Here is a 16,638-nt window from a genome sequence, read left to right as displayed (position 1 = left end):
TTCATAAGATCGGGTGTGTATTTAAAAATTCAAGTTTCGCTATGAAGAGGAGAAAGATGTTACAGGAAAGCTCAAAATTGTGAAACAAATTTTGACGTGAAATTGCAATCAATCATGTGTCACAGAACATGGCTTTCATTACAGCTAAAAGAGCAATCAACATTATTTTACAGTGTATTATGCTGTTTGTGAAATGGTAGAAAGCAAATGTACTCCGTGTGTACGTACTGAGAACTCAAAATTCTACTTCATATATATTGATTCCAATTGACATTTTCTTGTTCATCTTTCAAACTCCCTTTTCTCCCATTTTGTAATCAATTTTCTTCCACCAATCACTTTTTTGTGCAGCCTTCTACCAGTCCTTTATGCTATTCATAAGATATTACATATGAGAAACTGATGCTCATCTCTAAGCAAGCGTGCTGCCTCTACTAGATGAGCAGGCTAAGAACTCACCACATGGGGAAACTGAACTGAAGAAATGGGAAAAGGGAGGAAACAGAAAGAAGAACTCTTGGTCTAACTTCTCATGGATCTACATATTAATAAACAAAGACACCTACAGAACAGTGGCATCTTAGCTTTAGAAAAAGCCCTGTTTATTATTACTTCTTATCCACAGCCATCATTCATATGCGAGCCAAGTGAATGAGTGACAGCAGACTGTTAAACTCAGGATAACATCACAGCAGGACCCAATCTGGTCCTCAACGGCCATATAGTTCCAAGTCAAGATGGTGTGTGACTTGGAGGGGAACTTGCAGGTGGTGGTGTTCCCATGCACCTGCCGCTCTTGTCCTTTGAGGTGGTAGAGGTCGTGGGTTTGGAAAGTGCTATCTAAGGAGCCTTGGTGCGTTGCTGCAGTGCATCTTGTAGATGGTACACATTGCTGCCACTGTGCATCGGTGGTGGAGGGAGTGAATGTTTGTGGACAGGGTGCCAATCAAGTGGGCTGCTTTGTCCTGGATGGTGTCGAGCGTCTTCAGTGTTGTTGGACCTGCATGCATCCAGACAAGTGGAGAGTATTCCATCACACTCCTGACTTGTGCCTTGTAGATGGTAGATAGGCTTTGGGGAGTCAGGAGGTGAGTTACTCACTGCAGGATTCCTAGCCTCTGACCTGTTCTTGTAGCCACGGAATTTATATGGCTACTTCAGTTCAGTTTCTGGTCATTGGTAACCCCAAGGATGTTGATTCTGCTGTGCATTGTGCAGTTACTCACTAGACACACTTACAAAGACCACAGGAAGAGTCATAGACTTGAGAACCAGTGCCAAGACAATAGTTTACAATGGGAAATGTCTGGAGTATAAATACTATTTGATATTCCCTGAGCAGACAGGGATCAATTCAACAACATTTAAGTAGTATTTAGATTAGCACTTGAAACACCATAGCATACAAGGCTACGGGCCAAGTGCTCGAAAATGGGATTAGAATAGATTGCGGCTTGATGGCCTGCACAGACACGATGGCCCGAAGGGCCTGTTTCTGTGCTGTATAACTCTATGACTCTAATTCACATACAACATATGCACAAAAAGCACTACAATGCAATGCATAACTGTAACTAGAAAAATCACATGAACATAATCATTTGAATTATCACAAACATAAAAAAGTACATACATATATTAACTGATGGCATCAATTTTGCACATTGGTGAAGCAACTTGGTGTGTTTTGGTGCCATATGATCTATTACATCTGCCCAAAAGGCCAGACAGGGCTTCAGTTTACTGTGGATGTACCTATACCAGATGGACTGCAGCGATTCAAGAAGGCAGCTCACCACCACATTCTCAAGGGTAATTAGGGATGGACAATAAATGCTGGCCGTGCCAGTGACGTTCACATCCCATGATGGCATCAGGTCAAACATGGCCAAGGAAACCTCCTGCTGATTACCACCTACCGCCCACCCCACCCCCTCAGCTGATGGATCAGTAGTCCTCCAGTTTGAACACCACTTGGATGAAGCACTGAGAGTGGGAAGGATGCAGAATGTACTCTGGGTGGAGGACTTCAATGTCCATCACCAAGAGTGGCTCGGTAGCATGACTACTGACCGAGGTGGCTGAGTCCTAAAGGACATAGCTGCTAGATGGGTCTGTGACAGGTGGTGAGGGAACCAACAAGAGGGAAAAACATACTTGACCTCATCCTCACCAATCTGCCTGCCACAGATGCATCTGTCCATGACAGTATTGGTAGGAGTGACCACTGCACAGTCCTTGTGGTGACAAAGTCCCTTCTTCACATTGAGGATACCCTCTATCGTGTTGTGTGGCACTACCAGTGTGCTAAATGGGATAGATTTCGAACAGATCTAGCAATGCAAAACTGGACATCCATGAGGCACTGTGGACCATCAGCAGCAGCAGAACTTTACTCAACCACAATCTGTAACCTCATGGCCTGGCATATCCCCCACTCTACCATTACCATCAAGCTGGGGGATCAACCCTGGTTCAACGAAGAGTGCAGGCATACCACAAAATAAAGTGTCAACCTGCTGAAGCTACAACCCAAGACTACTTGCATGCCAAACAACGTAAGCATGCGATAGACAGAGCTAAGCAATCCCACAACCAGCAGATCACATCTAAGCTCTGCAGTCCTGTACATCCAGTTGTGAATGGTGAACAATTAAACAATTAACTGGAGGAGATAGCTCCACAAATATCCCCATCCTCAATGATGGGGGAGCCCAGAACATCAGTGCAAATGATAAGGCTGAAGCATTTGCAACAATCTTCAGCCAGAAGTGCTGAGTGGATGCTCCATCTTGGCCTCCTCCTGAAGTCCCCAGCAACACAGATGCCAGTCTTCAGCCAATTCAATTCACTCCACGTGATATCAAAAAACAACGGAAGGCACTGGATACTGCAAAGACTTTGGGCCCTGACAACATTCTGGCAATAGTACTGAAGACCTGTGCTCCAGCACTTGCTGCACCCCTAGCCAAGCTGTTCCAGTACAACACTGGCATCTACCCGGCAGTGTGGAAAATTGCCAGGTCTGTCCTGTACACAAAAAGCAGGACAAATCCAACTCAGCCAATTACTGCCCCATCAGTCTACTCTCGATCAATAGTAAAGTGATGGAAGGTGTCGTTGACAGTGCCATTAAGCAGCACTTGCTTAGCAATAACCTGCTCACAGACGCTCAGTTTGGGTTCCGCCAGGGCCACTTAGCTCCTGACCTCATTACAGCCTTGGGTTCAAACATAGACAAAAGAGGTGAACTCATGAAGTGAGGTGAGAGTAACTGCCCTTGACATCAAAGCAGCATTTGACCAAGAATGGTATCAAGGAGCCCTAGCAAAACTGGAGTCAATGGCAATCAGGGGAAACCTCTCCGCTGGTTGGAGTTATACCTAGCACAAAGGAAGATGGCTGTGGTTGTTGGAGGTCAATCATCTGAGTTCCAGGACATCAAAGCAGGAGTTCCTCAGCGTAATGTCCTAGACCCAACCATATTCAGCTGCTCCATCAATGACCTTCCTTCAATCATAAAGTCAGAAGTGGGGATGTTCGCTGATGATTGCACAATGTTCAGCACCATTCGTGACTCCTCAGATACTGAAGCAGTCCGTGTAGAAATGCAGCAAGACTTGGACAATATCCAGGCTTGGGCTGATAAGTGGCAAGGAACATCTGAGCCACACAAGTGCCAGGCAATGACCGGCTTCAACAAGAGAGAATCTAACCATCTCCCCTTGACATTCAACGGCATTACGATGACTGAATCCCCAACATCCTGGGGGTTACCATTGACCAGAAACTGAACCGGAGTGGCCATTATAAATTGCCCCTAGTATGGGTAGGTGGTAGGGGAATATGGAGAAGGTGGCGATGTGGTAGGAATATCGGATTAGTATAAATGGGTGGTTCATGGTCGGCACAGACTCAGTGGGCCAGAGAGTCTGTTTCAGTGCTGTATCTCTAAATAAATAAAAAATAAATATAAATACCGTGTCTACAACGGCAGGTCAGAGGCTAGGAATCCTGTGGCAAGTAACTCACCTTCTGACTCCCCAAGGCCTGTCTACCATCTACAAGGCACAAGTCAGGAATGTGATGGGATACTCTCCACTTGCCTGGATGGATGCAGCTCCAACAACACTCAAGAAGCTCGATGCCATCCAGGACAAAGTAGCTCACTTGATTGGCACCCCATCCAGAAATGTTCACTCCCTCCACCATCGACGCACAGTGACAGCAGTGTGTACCATCTACAATATGCACTGCAGCAACGCACCATGGCTACTCAGGCAGCACCTTCCAAACCCACAACCTCTACCACCGAGAAGGACAAGGGCAGCGGATGTGTGGGAACACCACCATCTGCAAGTTCCCGTCCAAGTCACACAGCATCCTGACTTGGAACTATATCACCGTTCCTTCACTGTCACAGGGTCAAAATCCTGGAACTCCCTTCCTAAAAGCACTGTGGGTGTACCTACCCCACATGGACTGCAGTGGTTCAAGAAGGCAGCTCACCACCACCTTTTCAAGGGCAATCAGGTATGGGCAATGACTGCTGGTCTGGCCAGTGACGCCCACATCCCATGAAACAAATCTTTTTTAAAAAAGAACAAATTAAAAAAGTTTAATGTTTAACCTGAAAGACAGCACCTCTGACAGTGCAGTACTTCCTCAGTGCTATACTGAGTGTCAGTCTGGATTATGTGTGCAAATTTCTGGAGTGGACTTGAACCCACAACTGTCTGACTCAGAGAAGAGAGTTCTGCTAAGTAACTTAACATTTCATTACAAGAAGCATTTAGTCAATTAAAATGGATCTCCTGGGGCCTATACATAACAACCAATATTATTCAGTGAGAATGGCCAAAAATAGACTTTATATAATTGACAGAAATTGCATTTTCGGTTTCCATTGCAATGAAGGTTTATTTTGTGTCAGAGCAATGAAAAAGGAACAAGAGCGAGAGGAGGTAGAGAAATAAAGAAAAAGAAACAATAGAAGACAAGAGATGGAGGGAGATTGGAAGAGAATGAAAAAGAGAAAGGAGAGAGAGCTAAAGAAAAGGAAGGGGGAAGAGAGATATAAAGGAAAGGATAGAAAGAGAGAGAGACAATGGCAAGAAGGGGTGAGTGAGAGAAGAGAGAAAACACAGAAGGGGGGGGAAGAGAGAGAAATTGAGAGAGAGAAAAAATATCACAAGATCAAAGCAGGGTACACTCCACTATCACAGCAGCAGTAGTCTGTCCTTTCATTTTGCTCTTAAGAACGGCTCCGTTCTCCCGACAGGAGGATTTGGTACCTTTAATCCCACAAGCATGGCTTATGATCCATCAAAATCAGTTATAATGAAATCCAATGCTGGTCAATCTTTATGGCTGTAGCATTGAGTTGAGGAAACTGCTGAGTTCCTTTTATTTAAAAAAATCAAATCGATCTACAGGTCCTAAAATAGCTCAGCGTGTTTATCCAGTGAGTAGCTGAGTCATGCAGACCAGGAAGATCCCAGAATCAATTCTTTAGATCTCAGCCAAGACACACGTGGAGGTGCGAGAACACAGCCCAGTGGTCCTTGTTTGGGAAGTGAATAATAAATCTCACTTTGGATTGTTATTCTATTACTTCTGCTGAAAGTGCACGTGTGGATGACAGGCTGTTCTAGCTCTGCTTTTATGCCCTTGTCAGTCAATCAGCCTGCCTTGTTCACTGCCAAGGCTCACATATGAAGAATATCACTTAAGCAAAGTAATGAAGGATGACCAGTAGCCATACAACTGAACCTCACTAAGGGCAATAGATTCAGGAGATTTAGATAGTTAAGAAAATGCTGGTGGAAAACATTGACGAATAAAAAAAACGCAGAAAAATGCGATATTCATTTATATATCCCACCAAAAACATTAATCAGTCACTCATCTCATTGCTATTTGTAAGATTTTACTGAACATATACAATTGCAGTCATATTTGCTTGCATAACAGTCTCAGCATTTCAAAGTCATTGTATGTGCTTTGAGAAGTTTCCAAGAAAGATGGAGAGGTGCTATGTAAATCCAAGTCAAAGTATCACTTTATTCAGCAACCCTAATATATCTTTCTAAATGTGTAAGCTTGTGAGAAAAAAAGAGCTTGCAGATAGAAGCCTGCAATTCCTTTCAGCTGCCTAGGCCCTTAACTCTGGAATTTCCTGCCTCTCTGAAACTCTCCATCTCCCTCTCCTCTTTTATGACACTCCTTAAAACCTACGTTTTTGGCCAAGCTTTCAGTCACCTGTCCTAATGTCGCCTTCTGCGTGTAGGAGTCAAACTTTGTCCGACAACACTCTTCTGTAGTGCCTTGGGACGTTTTACTGCATTAAAGGCACTATATAAATGTAAGTTGTTGTTGAGATCAGATCAGCCAACGGCATGGTAAAGAACAAGCTACACCTTCCCTGTATTTTGAATGAGACAAATGGCATTTGAATTTGTAAGTCTGCAAAGAAATATATTAGAAATCAAATTACTTAAGATTGAAAATTGGTACTTTAAGTGAAACATTTATAAATTTTTATTCAAATACCCTAAAGATTTGTTGACTACTTACCCAAAACCTTTTAGTAGCTGCACCAAAAGTTTTCCCTTCTCATAAGGTACAAAACATAAGTTGACTCTACAAATTGACAATTTAGAAGCCAGCTGCCATTAATCTCTTGTATAGCTATGGATTCAAGGCTACAATGTATCATTTAGTCAGTTTTCAACAACTCACTTTGCACTGATGCTGCAGTTATAGTCTAAACACACCATGAATCCAATGTCAGGGCCCAACAGAGCAGTGTTGACTGAGACTACTTGGAGGATAGTCAAACTGTGCTTCACATTGGAGCCAACTCAGAGCATAATTTACACTGCACAAGTTTAGCTTCAGTCAGGTAAATCTGCCTTTTAGTTGGTCAAAATCCATTTCAAAGACAATATTACAAAATGTGCAAAGTACACCCAAAATATAAGTAATGGTAACAGCTATGGGAGTGAACCGGAATGATGTGCCCTGGAACAGCAAGTGTCATTCCACTTAGATAAAAGCAAAATACTGTGGATGTTGGAAATCTGAAATAAAAACAGAAAGTGCTGGAAATACTCAGCAGGTCTGGCCGCATCTGTGGAGAGACAAGCAGAGTTAACGTTTCAGGTCAGTGATCTTTCATCAGAACTAGCAAAGGTTAGAAATGTAATAGGTTTTAAGCGAGTAAAGCGGGGGTGGGGGAAGAGTATAAAAGGGAAGGTGTGTGATAGGACAGCGGGCCGGAGAGATTAACTGACAAGGAGGTCATGGGGCAAAGGCAATGAGAGTGGGCTAATGGTGTGGTGAAAGACAAAACATTAGTGCAGAGACAATGTTAATGACAGAATGAACAGCCCTAGCCAAAAGCACAAACATGAAAAACCCAGTAGGCAGGCACATGGTAAAAATAATGAAACAAAATAAAATAAAAATAAGGGCCAGTCATGCTCTGAAATTATTGAAGTCAATGTTCAGGCCAGAAGGCTGTGTGTGGAGTGCCTAATTGGAAAATGAGGTGGCGTTCCTCGAGCTTACATTGATTTTCACTGGAACATTGCAGCAGGCCCAGGACAGAAATGTGGGCATGAGAGCAGGGGGATGTTTTGAAATGGTAAGCAACCGGAAGCTCGGGGTCATGCTTTTCGACTGAGCAGAGGTGTTCCGCAAAGCGCTCACCCAATCTGCAGGCAAAGGATCATCCTCTGCCATTTCCGCCACCTCCAGCATGATGCCACCACAAAATGCATCTTCCCCTCCTCTCCCCATCAGCATTCCGAAGGGATTGTTCCCTCCACAAAACTTCCATTACCCCTGACACCTCGTCACCTTCCCATGCAACTGTAGGAGGTGTAATACCTACTCTTTTACCTCCTCTCTCCTCACCATCCAAGGCCCCAAACACTCCTTCCAGGTGAAGCAGTGATTTACTTGTACTTCTTTCAATTTAGTATACTGTATTTGCTGCTCACAATGCAGTCTCCTCTAAATTGATGAGACCAAACGCAGATTGGGTGACCGCTTTACAGAACACCTCCGCTCAGTCCGAAAGCATGACCCTGAGCTTCCGGTTACTTGCCATTTCAACACACACCCCTACTCTCATGCCCATATTTCTGTCCTGGGCCTGCTGCAGTGTTCCAGGGAACATCAATGCAAGCTCGAGGAACAGCACCTCATTTTGCCTACTGGGTTTTTCACGTTAGTGCATTTGGCTAGGGCTGTTCATTATTCTGTCATTAACACTCTCTCTGCACTAATGCTTTGTCTTTCAGCACACCATTTGCACACTCTCTTTGCCTTTGCCCCACAACCTCCTTGTCAGTTAATCTTTCCAGCCCTCTGTCCTATCATACACCTTCCCTTTTGTTCTCTTCCCCCTTCCCCCACAATCTCTGCATTACTTGCTTAAAACCTATTACATTTCTAACCTTTGCCAGTTCTGATGAAAGGTCACTGACCTGAAACGTTAACTCTGCTTCTCTCTCCACAGATGCAGCCAGACCTGCTGAGTATTTCCAGTACTTTCTGTTTTTATCTCATTCCATTTAGGTTTGAAGTCTAATGGGCCGTAACTCTGTGTTTGCATTATACAATATATTACCTTGATGCTAAGCACTTAGACCAAGTCCTCAAAGGGATTTAACTATTTTAAATTTAGGGGCCTGGGGAAGGAGTCAGTGGGCAATGCAAGTCAGTGCAAATGAGGAAGCAGGATTTAATATGAGATCGCATATCCTGTGTACAAGTTGATTTTTAAAGTGGAAAATAGAAGGCCAGCAGGAGAGTGTTGCAGCAGTAAAGTCTGGGAATGTCAGAAGCTTTTAGTACCTTTGGGACGGATGTAGGGGTGGATGCAAGCAGTCTTTGTGGTGAAGACAAACTAGGATCTAAAACTCACCTCAGAGTTGAGCAGGATGCCCAGTGTCTGAATGAATTGATTCAGCCTCAGAAGCTAGGTGTCCTAGGTAGACACTTGGAAATGGACCCAATGCCTGCTGCCAAGGCACAGCATGTAGACGAGGAAGAGGAGGGGACTAGGATACATTTTTGAGGGAATCTGGTGGTGGCCATTATTTTTTGTAAAATATATTTTTAAGGACTTATAGTTGAATTATGGACATTGATCTGAAAGCTTAAAGAGGTGCTGAACATTGTGTTTTCTTTTTAAAAAGAAGTCACCAGAATGTTCCTGGCCTTGGCTTTTAAACAAGCCCTTACTGGAAGGAACCTGTTTTCAGATAAAATACTAGCAGGGAGCTTGTTGTTTTGACTTGGAGAAGTTGTTTACAGAGAAGTGACAGGTCAAGATTTATAGAGGTCAGGAGGCTTGACTTCTGGATTGTTTTTGGTTTCATTTTGAATTGTTACAAAAGACAGTTTGTTTTTGCCTACCAAGAAAACACAGCTCATCTCTTTCTCTTGGAAAGAAACCCGATGTGTCTAGTGTGTCAGTCTCCTCTTTCCTCCTGTATTTGAAGAAACCCTGCATATCAAAACGTATGGGAATTGAAACCCGTTACCGCGTTTCTGCTCTACGGCCTGTCTGAAGACTCTGTAGCTGCATTTCATGGAAAGCCAACCCAAACTGATCTTCACTATCGCCTGGAACGAACTGTTCTAGGAAGAACCCAGCGATGGCTGTCTCTACGCATTTGAGATGCCAAACCAAAACAAAGGACATCTTTCCAGATCTTCTCTTTTTTCTTCAAGAATGAGCAAGTATTCAGCCTAAGTGTTTTCTGTTTGTAATAGAGCTCTAAACCTAAAATCCCTTTTATTTTTCCGGTTAACCGATGTATGTATGTGTCTGTGAGGGGCTAAGGTAAAAAGGGAACTTTAATGTTTCAATCTGTGTGTTTATGCTTTACTTCACTACTGGTTAAGACTTGTTTTATAATAAACTGATAATTCTGTTGTTCATTAAAAAAGCCTGGTTGGTGTGTTTTATTCTGGGAAAAACAGAGTATATGATTGAACGTATCGGTAAGTGGGAAAATTTAAATATATGTTGTGACCTGTGGAGAAGTGGGACTAGAAGAAACAGTGCACTCCTCTCGCCTTGGTAATAACACCATATAAAGGGAGTGAAGAGAAGTCAGAAAGGTTATTTTTCTCAGTCCAGCTCTCTCACTATTGGCTACACCATGAAATATAATGGACATGACCTTAGTTATTCTGGAATTACTGGTCTCAATTCTGGCTGGCAAACACACATTGCAGTTTAGTACAGGTAACATTATGGCATCAGTAGTATCAAAGCTGCCTATTCAGAATACTCATTGAAACAGAGAACCAGACAGAGGTAATGTGCAAAATGCAGGCCTCTATATTTCCAAACAGCATCTCAAAGAGACAAACTGGATAAGTAGATAAAATAAGAGCAGTGTCAAATAGACTCTCTCCAACAACAACTTGCATTTATATAGTGCCTTTAACACAGTAAAACATTCCAAAACCAGCCCTCATTATAATAAGATAAATCACCCATAACACCAGGTCAGTCTTGGAGTTAAAGCATGACTATTGCAAAGAGATTACTCTAATGATCACAATACTTTTACAAACCATATCATGCAACTCTGTTTCATGTTCTACATCTAGAATATTTGTATTTTCACTCAGCTTTCAGATGAGATGACTGCCTATTCAGATGGATGTAAAATATCCCACACCACCATTTCAACATCAACACCATCAAAAAACAGATTCCTCACACCAATTATTTCTCATTTGCTGTTTGTGGGACTTTGCTACACACAAATTGTCTTCCATATTGATCTACATAGAAGTGGGTCTCAGTACCACCAAAGACAGTAGGACCACAGTTAAGGTTGACATATGTTACTGCATCAGTATTTAGTTTCCATTACAGTAACACAGGAAATCTGTTGGACGGGGAGGCGGGGGGGTGGGGGGGGGGTGGTTGGTGGGGGATGCAGGAGATTGAAGGGGCGGATGGTGGAAGAGATATGGGAGTTTGCTAATTATTCAGTTGCATTCTCTGCGCATAGACTTTACATCTTAATGGCAATCTGCTGCTGATTAGAATTAGCATTCCTTGTGAAACAAGGAGCTTTTCCTGTAAAAATAAATCCTCATTAAGGTCTGCAGAAAGCTGCCACAGGGAAATCTCTGGAATGCTAGCTCTTCTCAAGGTTCCCTTCAATGTGAGACCAATTTAAATCTCTGGGCGTGTCTTTTCAGAGGCAACATTCACAGCAAATCGACCTGCATTCCTCACAATCCAAAAGCTCCATAAAACATGCCTCTGGCTGAACATTATCACTGCTCCTTGCACTCACTCACTTACTCACCAACTCCACCCCCTCCCCCCTCCACCAGCAATACTTTATTCATTAACAAAATTCTAAAAGGTGACATTATCCTCCAGGATTACTGACATGGTAATCATGCTTCTTGGATGACAATGAAAAATAGTGCACAACTAGGTAATTAAATCCAGCATTTGGGAGGCTCTTCACAGCATTCATATTCTGCATGCTGAAGAGTGCTCTACCATACATTGTGACACGTTACTTCCATCTGGGTGGAAGCTAATGATTCAAACGTCTCAATTATGAAGTATTTGAAGCTGGGAATGTATATTTTGCAAATTCAATTCAAGAATTACTATCTACAAATGAAAAGGAAAAAATAAAAATTACCCTCAGTTGATGAAAATGTTCATTTATTTAATTCAAAAGGAATTCAGGAGTTACGAATCATTAGGAATAATTATTTTGCTTTCATAGGCAGAACCACATTCCCCAGCAGTTTCATATATTACTATGTGTTATACTCATTAAGTTCTATTAGACTAAGTTCTCTATCTGTTGCAGGAACAAACATGTCTTATTTATCATTGTTACAATCTCACTCCCACTGTACTCGTCATTTTCCAAGGCAGAGGTCAACTCGCTCATTTTCAAAGTACTAAATGTACTTTGTACTTTAAATGTAAAGGAACAACATTCTATAGCTGCTTATATGTTATTCTTGCTTCTGTGCTTTGCATGGTCAATGGCAACTGAAAGTTAAGTGGACATTTTTTTTTTTTTAAAGGCTGACTGGGTGACCCTTTTTTTTAAAACTGGAATCTTCCAGACACATCAGCATGGCTCAATGGGTAGCACTCTTTCTTCTGATTGAGAAGGATGAGGCTTAAGCCCACTCCAGAACTGTGCATGCAATCTGATACGTAGCACAGACATTATTCAGGTAATTTTCTACTTCGATGCCTGGGCAGTAGCCAAAGAAAGTGATCACCTACCTGATGTAGAATCCAGACAACCTTTAGTCCACTGAAAATCAACTGCTCCACCAGGTTACCAGTTTGGAGATGAATTTGAAAATTACCTCGACATGTCTGTAGAACCACACAGTGGAGCATCCATCTGATATTGGTCAAAATTTAAAACTTTCCTAATTAGCATTAAAACATATTACTGAAAAGTATTTTACACATTAAGAAAATATCCTTAAAATCAGCATTTTCTCAATGGCATGAAAAATCAGATGAATTTTACAATGGACAAGTACTCCACCAGATTATTGCCCAGTAACTCATCATATATTGTGCTACCAGGATATTAGCAGACCTCCACTACCTCACCCAAGTGGCATTCTTCCTGCGTGCACCTGGATACAGAGATCCTGAAATTCCTTAGGCGATGACCCTGCTGTTAGGTCAAGATTGTACCCACCAGTGCCCTCCAGCACAGACACATCCAGAGTTTGTAGGCTCAATGTGAAGGCACCAAATTTACGTCAGGTAGGTGGACACAAATGCTGCTGTGGGTGTCTCCCCATGCCTCATGTGGCTGGGAACTACAATGCCTACTTGCCACTGAGAAGCGGAATGTGAAAGAGGGGGTTGCCCATGCCCCCAAACCCAATTTTGTTCTCCTCAACCCCTGTGTAAAAGGAGTTGATCCACTTTTATTAAAAATAAGCTGCCATTTCTTTGGTTGTGCAGACGACTTCCAAGACCAACTATGGGAGTTACTTTCCTCCACCTGGAGATCAGCATCCTTTAATTTTTTAGCTTACTGGCCTCCTTAGGTACAGTGGGGCAAGACAGCCAGTGAAGCAGATACTCCTGACATTAGAAGTCTGTACCCCTACTTCTATGACCCCTGGATGACAATTGTTTTGTAAGGGGTGGGTCGAGGTTATGCCATTTACAAGGCAAGTTGGCATCTTCTGCCAGGTTCAAGGGTGCAAGTTGGGGTGTTCCACTAGAGTTATAGTGGTGGGCTAGCAGAACCCTCAAGGACTTTAGCCCCAGCATGCTATTTGACCATGGAGGAGTTTGCAGTTAGGCACAATCCTGTCTTCAAGCTACACCAGACACTTTCCAACAGAAGTTGATTTGGGGTGGAAACCTTCTGACTTTTCCTTTTTATGGCCCAGATGTGCCAGGCCAATTGTAGAGACCCCACTGCAATCCCAGCTAAAATTAACTAACTCAACAACAAAAAAATTTAACATGGGAATATCTCACTTGTATGGTGAGCTAATTAGTGGTTAAACAGAAATATTCAGGCTCCATAAACCCGTTTTTAATAGGACTTTCAGAATTGCTCTTACTTTTAACAACATATATGTTGTTAACATCCAAAATGGGTTAACATTGCCCAACAGTGGCACTGACTGTAACTTTCTGATTAACATCAATTGTCCACGAGTGATATAATTCAGTGTCATTAACTCAAATTATTTTTTAATCACAACCTGTTTACTAGTCTCAGCCTTCTGAACAGCGAGGCCCAAACAAGGCCAGCAATCCAAGAGTCTTCAAAAACTCTGCTGCCTGTTGCACCATCCTGTTTACCCATCACTCACTGACCTACATTGGCTCCCAAGTTAAGCAATGCCTCGCTTTTGAAAAAATCATTCTTGTTTCTAAAATCATGCCTTGGCCTCACCCTCCCTATCTCTGGAATCTGCTCCAGCCCCACAACCTCGAGATATCTGCGTTCCTCCAATTCTGGTCATATCATCATCCCCAATTTTAATCACTCCACATCTGGCGGCCGTGCCTCCAGCTGCCAAGACCCGAAGCTCCAGAATTCCCTCCCTAAACCTCTCCGACTGCCTGCTTCTCTTCCCTCCTTTAGATACTCCTTAAAACCTACCTCTTTGACCAAGCTTTTGGTCATCTGCTGTATATCTCCTTATGTCAAACAGTGTCAAATTTTGCTTCACAGTGCTCCTGTGAGGCACCTTGTGACATTTTACTATGTTAAAGGTGCTATATAAATATAAGTAGTCATTATTGTTATAATTCATTTCCAAACAAAGCGACAAATGTATAAGGCATGCTTTGAGGCCACAAATCCAACCAAAGAGAACATTTTGTGATGCCAAATCCTGTGCCTGTCCATGCGCCACCACCATTTGTTTCCAGGTTTCACTTTCTGGGTCTGTCCATTTTTGGAGGTCAAAATCCAATTGTGTTTGAAGGGTCTGAAATTATGGTTCTCTGAAGCTGAAGTCTGAATATTAAAAAATCACAGGAAACACAAAAATTGCTGAGTGCCATGACACACACTTCAGGTTCAGAGAATATGTACAAACTAATGACCTTTGATCTTTTTGCAGCGGCAGGAGACACCTGTAGTGTCTCCCACCCGCCCTCCTCCTCTAACCAAAAAAAAAAGGACTCGGTGGTGTGCAGATAAGGTAATGCTTTCTCTATTTATTTTTTTTTCGTGTGATTGGTAAAAACTTTTCGTTCCTTTTTCGTTTATTTAAGTTAAGACTAACTTAAGCTTAAGATTGAAAATGGCAGGAGATCTCAGACCCGTGTTATGCTCCTCTTGCTCAATGTAGGAGCTCAGGGACACGGCTGATGTCCCTGACTCCTTCACGTGCTGGAAGTGTGTCCAGCTGCAGCTCTTGTTAGACCGCATGACGGCTCTGGAGCTGCGGATGGACTCACTTTGGAGCATCCGCGATACTGAGGAGGTCGTGGATAGCACGTTTAGCGAATTGGTTGTGGATACCGAGGAGGGCTATTGTCGTCTGCAAAGGGACTTGGATAGGTTGCAGTGCTGGGCTGAAAAGTGGCAGATGGAGTTTAACCCTGAAAAGTGTGAGGTCGTCCATTTTGGAAGGACAAACATGAATGCAAAATACTGGGTTAACGGTAGGGTTCTTGGGCATGTGGAGGAGCAGAGAGACCTTGGGGTCTATGTGCATAGATCATTGAAAGTTGCAACTCAAGTGGATAGGGCTGTGAAGAAGGCATATGGGGTGTTAGCGTTCATTAGCAGAGGGATTGAATTTAAGAGCCGTGAGGTGATGATGCAGCTGTACAGGACCTTGGTAAGGCCTCATTTGGAGTACTGTGTGCAGTTCTGGTCGCCTCATTTTAGGAAGGATGTGGAAGCCTTGGAGAGGGTGCAGAGGAGATTTACCAGGATGTTGCCTGGAATGGAGAATAAGTCTTACGAGGAAAGGCTGAACATTCTAGGCCTCTTCTCATTAGAAAGGAGAAGGATGAGGGGTGACATGATAGAGGTTTATAAGATGATCAGGGGAATAGATAGGGTAGACAGTCAGAAACTCTTTCCCCGGGTGGAGCAAAGCGTTACAAGGGGTCATAAATTTAAGGTGAAGGGTGGGAGATATAAGGGGGATGTCAGGGGAAGGTTCTTTACCCAGAGAGTGGTCGAGGCATGGAATGCCTTGCCCGGGGAAGTTGTTGAGTCAGAAACTTTAGGGACTTTCAAAAGGCTTTTGGATAGGTATATGGATAAAGGAGAATGATGGGGTATAGATTAAATTGTCCTTGACAGAGGACAAAGGATCGGCACAACATTGTGGGCCGAAGGGCCTGTTCTGTGCTGTATGTTCTATGTTCTATATGGTCACACCGCAGATTAGGATTGCTGAGGGTGAAAGGGAATGGGTGACCAAAAGGCAGAGAAAGAGCAGGAAGGCAGCGCAGGTGTCTCCTGCGGTCATCTCCCTCCAAAACAGGTATACCGTTTTGGATACTGTTGAAGGAGATGGCTCACCAGGGGAAGGCAGCAGTAGCCAGGTTCATGGCACCGTGGCTGGCTCTGCTGTTCGGAAGGGTGGGAAAAAGAGTGGAAGGGCTATAGTCATCGGGGATTCGATTGTAAGGGGAGTAGATAGGCGGTTCTGTGGTCGAAAACGAGACTCCCGAATGGTATGTTGCCTCCCAGGTGCACGGGTCAGGGATGTCTCAGAACGGCTGCAGAACATTCTGAAAGGGGAGGGTGAACAGCCAGTTGTCATTGTGCACATAGGCACCAATGATATAGGTACAAAACGGGATGAGGTCCTACAAGCAGAATTTAGGGAGTTAGGAGCCAAGTTAAAAAGTAGGACCTCAGAGGTAGTAATCTCAGGATTGCTACCAGTGCCACGTGATAGTCAGAGTAGAAATGAAAGAATAGTCAGGATGAATGCGTGGCTTGAGAGATGGTGCAGGAGGGAGGGGTTCAGATTTTTGGGACATTGGGACCGGTTCTGGGGGAGGTGGGACTATTACAAATTGGATGGTCTACACCTGGGCTGGACTGGAACCAATGTCCTTGGGGGTGCTTTTGCTAACGCTGTTGGGGAGGG

At 43.4% G+C, this 16,638-nt stretch overlaps 1 protein-coding gene across 7 annotated transcripts in view; it reads right to left on the bottom strand.

Annotated features, from left to right (window-relative positions):
* LOC137378217 (proto-oncogene tyrosine-protein kinase Src-like) overlaps positions 1–16,638 on the bottom strand; it is a 195,794-nt gene that overhangs the window by 147,298 nt on the left and 31,858 nt on the right. Inside the window, exon 1 of one of the 7 annotated variants that reach the window (XM_068048425.1) lies at positions 12,308–12,373. The exons of the other annotated variants lie outside the window; for them this stretch is intronic. The gene's annotated coding sequence lies outside the window, so the exon portion shown is untranslated. Of the gene's footprint in view, positions 1–12,307; positions 12,374–16,638 lie in introns of those variants that run through there. 7 annotated transcript variants of the gene reach the window in all.

Source organism: Heterodontus francisci, chromosome 16 (assembly GCF_036365525.1).
Source record: "Heterodontus francisci isolate sHetFra1 chromosome 16, sHetFra1.hap1, whole genome shotgun sequence".
Classification (NCBI taxonomy): Eukaryota; Metazoa; Chordata; class Chondrichthyes; order Heterodontiformes; family Heterodontidae; genus Heterodontus; species Heterodontus francisci.
This window is presented reverse-complemented; position numbering and strand designations above follow the sequence as displayed.